The sequence below is a fragment of the Phasianus colchicus genome, chromosome 1 (genome assembly GCF_987193195.1).
Source record: "Phasianus colchicus chromosome 1, bPhaCol1.hap1.1, whole genome shotgun sequence".
NCBI lineage: Eukaryota > Metazoa > Chordata > Aves > Galliformes > Phasianidae > Phasianus > Phasianus colchicus.
This window is the reverse complement of record NC_143436.1, coordinates 98595993-98600930: the sequence shown is the minus strand read 5'-3', so window position 1 is coordinate 98600930 and position 4938 is coordinate 98595993. Positions and strand designations below refer to the sequence as shown.

At 36.1% G+C, this 4938-nt stretch overlaps 1 long non-coding RNA gene across 1 annotated transcript; it reads left to right on the top strand.

The window, feature by feature from the left end:
- The first annotated feature begins 292 nt into the window (after positions 1-292).
- On the top strand, positions 293-3909 carry LOC149919897 (uncharacterized). Its single transcript, XR_016463745.1, has 3 exons — positions 293-335; positions 2572-2710; positions 3636-3909. It is a non-coding gene; the product is annotated as an uncharacterized LOC149919897 (long non-coding RNA).
- The last annotated feature ends 1029 nt before the right edge of the window (positions 3910-4938 follow it).

The window sequence follows — 4938 nt, the reverse complement described above, 5'->3', positions numbered from 1 at the left end:
CCAGAAAAAATGGTACCCACTGACATTCACCATCGCTAAATGTTCAAGGAGACCAAACAGTGGATGTGAACACAGTGAGGCAGTGGGTGATGCACTTCAGCAGTGGTGACTGACATTAATGACAAGTCATGTTCCAGATGGCCATGCATATTCTGGCTAGCGCTGTATGCATGCTCATGTTCATAGCTGGTGAAAATGCATAGCTAATGGTAGTGGCTATAGTGATAAATAGTGTTTTCTAGCTGAAAATTTGCTCCATCAAATAGTGTTATTGTACTCTTTATCTGTTGTAGTTTCCATGGAAATAAATAGAGGCATTACTTTCAGAGAGACCAGTAAGTATCAATCTCCCACAAACTTGTTAAAACTGTCTTGAGATTATGGTTCAGTTCAGTTTGAAGTGCAGCTTGAAAGATGGCAATATTGATCTGAGTAGCATTCACATCATTAGAGTTTGGAAGCAAAACAGATCAGGATTTTGAATGAAAACTCTGCTGCAAGGCCTCTAACCAAGGCTGAGATTTTCATCATATTTGCATTTGTATAAAGCCAGAAGGGTTTGGCTGAAATTGTAGACTTTCCTAAGCCAGCATTTTCAAGCCTCACTGTCTAAATATATCCACAACTAGACAGAAAAATAGAATTCTTTTTGAGATGGTTTTATTCTCTATCAGAACTAAGAATTATAGCTTAAAAAAAAAAATAAAAATAAAAAAATAAAGTAGTGCCAAGAATTTTGAAACCTTTCAAGTAAATAATGTTTCAATTCACTATTTTAGCAAGTAGTGACAGAATTCATAAAAATGAGAAATTCTAATGGTCCATTTCTGCCTTTTCAAAATAAGCAACAAACATCTGTAAAACTTTAGCTTGTTCTGTTGTCTTTTTTAGAGTAGCAATTTATACTATTCTAATAACTTTAAGTATGATGGCAATATGAATGTCCATGCTTTAAAAAAAAATTAAAATCGGGTATTCTTTAAAGGAACCACTTGAGATGCTCAAGGAAAAAGTTATCTTAGCGATAACAATAATGCTTGTATTTTAGCACTGTAAACATCTTAAAAATAAGGAGAATAGAGATGTAATCATCTTGCAATATATTCATCAGTGTATACACCTAGATCTGAGCTGTCATCCTGTTAAAAGGTATATGTCCTCCATACAAAAGATATATGAGAAATGAAAGGTATCTGTTCTCCGCACATCTATATTCACAGTTCAGGAAAGGCTGTTGCTTAAACACAGCAGCTGGAATGAAAAATTCTTTGAGACAAGTTTGCCTTCTCGCTCACTTTTTTCTTTCTCCTGAAGAACACCATAAGATGTAGCTTTGCAATTTAATTAAAAGTGACTTGTGTTGCTATAAGCTACATACTTGCAAGTATACTATTTATGCCAAGTATGAGCAATCCTAGAGTAATTATGGCTTATGTTTTACGGAGGGCATGTCACTCAGCAGATGAGTTTCATGAAAGGACTGAGAAGAAGAAATGCCAAAAAAAGAAAAGGAAATTATGGGCCAGAGGGTTTAAAGCTCCCAGCTGAATAAAGTGAAACTGGAGAGTCTCTTAATGACAGAAGAGCAGATATGACAATAATGATAATAAAAACCTAGAGGTTATAGTTGAAGGCCAGACTGTCGAACCAGGCAATCTGCCCAGGGTGCTGAGAGACAAGACTTGCCAGGAGAAATGCTTTCTCCAGAGATCTGCTCCAGAGCCTTTGGGATGTAGTTCCCTTTCAGTGATCTAATGTGGATACAAAAGGCAATTTCAGGAGGTGGGTGCAGAGGAATAATGCTTACTGGGAGGGGTGTATTCATAGGGAACGTATCCATAGGTAGACTCTATCATAAACACTCCACAGCTTTCATTCTCTTGTGTGTAACATTCCTGGCAAAAACCAAGAGTTTGCAACTGTCAAGAAAATACAGAAGATATTTGGTAGTGGATATGAATTTCAAAAACACTTAAAAGCAAACTACACTTATTTTTTGCCTCAGAACTGATATTCAGTATAAAGTGGTTGATTTACTGCTCTATTAACTCCACTGTCATTACAACTGTACTAGCATTTAAGTATTGTGTCACTGTAAAATACTTGAATATCAATGAAAGCATTATAAACCATTATAAATCTCTTTCCCCTTTCTGTGTAGGAATCATCTATGCAAGCAGCAACATTGTTATAATGAAATATTTGGGGAAGAGGTTATCTTTAATTACACTGAGATGCCAAAAACTGCATAACGATCATGTGAAGAGGCAGCAAATATTTGAGTATAATAAAATGTATTCCAGGCCTAAATCCTAGGCTTCTAAATAATTTAAGCATATTTAATTTAAGCGTATTTGAGAACTATTTCATTTTCACAGCACAATGGGTGAAAAAAATTTGCTCTCAGAAGCAGCATCACTTATGTATGCAGACAGAAAGGCAATAAGAGCAATACATAATGCCCTTTAAAATAAATCAAAGCACTAGACTAACAAAATCACAAGATGATTTGAGTTGCTTTTATTAACTGCATTAAACTAACATGTGGGGAAACTTGGTTTTTGCTCCCAGGTTTGTATTGATGCCTGTAAGACAGAGACCTGCTCATTGTTAATGTGGCATTGAAGAACTATCATCAGGCTCACCAGAGCCTCTCTCTGGTAACTCAAACTTCTTCTCCGGTACCGTGCTGATACTGCTCCTGTAGAAGGTAACTTTTGACATGCTGATTATGGAGTATTTTATTTTCTCCAGTCTCCTGGTAACTTCCATAATCATATAGAGTAATCGTATATAAAGGTGTCTTCTTTTGGTTTATGGATCATGCTGCTGTGTGTTTACTTCAGGTTTACTTTTGGAGAGCTTATCTTTTCCCTTCTCCACATAAACTCATTTCCACTTCCTTACTTTTTTTTTTCTGACCTTTCTCATTCATCCAGATGGTTTTGGCTGTTATCTTTCCCCATAGATTAAGACACATCTAGCTCAGATTCAAGTTAAGGTGAAACACTACACTTTGGATCCATCTGCAGAAAATAAGTGGTTATGAGAATGAAGTTCATTATTTTCCATCTATCCATTTAACCACCTGAATAGTTAAACCAAGTTCACCACTTGTTAACAACCACTTGATAACACCACAGGTTATCTCCAACTCTGCTTCACTTGCTATTTCTCCAAAACCATTATGAAGATTGTTCACTTTTCCTTTCTTTAGATTGAGATTTGGATGGAAAATCCTGACTTAAGTATTGAACTTAACACTTTGCTCCGAAAGTGATAGATTGAGTACAATCACTACAGCCTGTTTCAGAAGCACTTTCAGAAATCACAGTCAGTGGAAAAGATGCATCTTATGCTTTCATGAGTTTCTTGATAAGTCCAGCTGTCAAAAGGAGTGGGATTTCACTGGAATTTTAGACAATTTTACTGAGAAATATAAATTATTTGTCACGCATAAGAACAATAAGCAGGCTTTTTTTCCACAACTATCATACATCCTCTTAAAAAGATTCACTATTACATGAATGCAAATCTCTCTTTGACACAGTTCTCCAATTTACATAATATTTTCCTTTCTACTGGAAATACATTTTATGAAAGATCTTAGGTTCTCATTTGTTTTGTTTTTGCAGGTAACAACTCTCTGGAAGCTTTTGAAATTTCCTCAGGTCAACAAATTTATTCAGGCATTTTTCTTCCTCACAGTTGTTTTCAGCTGATGAATTTCCAGCATATAACAGGCATTCTTATTAATTCCTAAATGCGTGACCTTGCATACTGAACTACTTCAATTTCATTCTATTGCTATTGTTCCAGTTCTCAAGGTGACCCATTTCTCCTGCACACTGACAATTGCTCACAACTTTTGTGATCAGTGCATTTCATTATTGGACTCCTGCCTCTGTGCCAAGGACTCTAATAAAAATATTAAATAAAATTGTTCCAAATTGAATCCTTTGGGGGCTCTACTGATGGTCTCAGAATATCATTAAGTCTTGCACTTTAATACTAATTGTATTTTATTATTTACATTGTAGCAGCAATTCTGGATTCAACCACCTTCCACCACTATGCACATATATGCGCAGTAGAAGATGGTTCCTGTCCAGAGGAGACAACTTTTAAACTAGTAAGTAGTATTCAAAGCCAATGCCAAACAAAAGCACTTAATTGCCCAAGGAATCCAACACAGATCTGCTGGATACCAGTATGGTGTTATTATGAAAAAGCAATCTATATTCTCTAAAGCATTACTCTTTTCATCAACAGAAACAAGGCACTTACATGTTTTGAAGTCATTATTTCTGAACAAGTAGGTTATACATTCAAAATGATAATTTAATATAGCATGGTAATGAGTCCTAACTGAATATGACATAAAATGATTGACATTATCACACCTAAGGAAGCAGGCCGTACCTTTGACATTTATCATCTGATGATGTGCTGCACTGCTATGTGCAATGCACACAGATAGGGCAGCCACGCGTGCTGCTCTGAAACACAGGGACTAAGCTCAGACCATTGAGGTGCAGTAAGAAAGTACAAACTCTGATACCCCAACTTGCCACTGTGACCAGACAGGTAAACAAGCAGCAAAGACACCTAATGCTGGGGGTGTGAATAGACATGCTGGAGTGACTGATCATAGTTAACACTTCATTGTTTAGTTTTGTTGCTATTGTCATTACATTCTTTGCCTCAAAGTCCTGGGCTCTCAGATTGCTTAACAACACAAACGCTGTTTTGTATGCTATTTATCCTGTAACAAAAATCATATTTTTATGCTTCCACTGCAATTTTTTCTCTTGCATTTTGAGAAGCTACAATCCAGCTGATCTCAAGGCTGAAATTTTTAAGCATCTCAGCTTCTCTGGGAATTTCTTTAACACACCATCCTTCTCTGATAGAAAATCAATTTGATGGCAATAATCA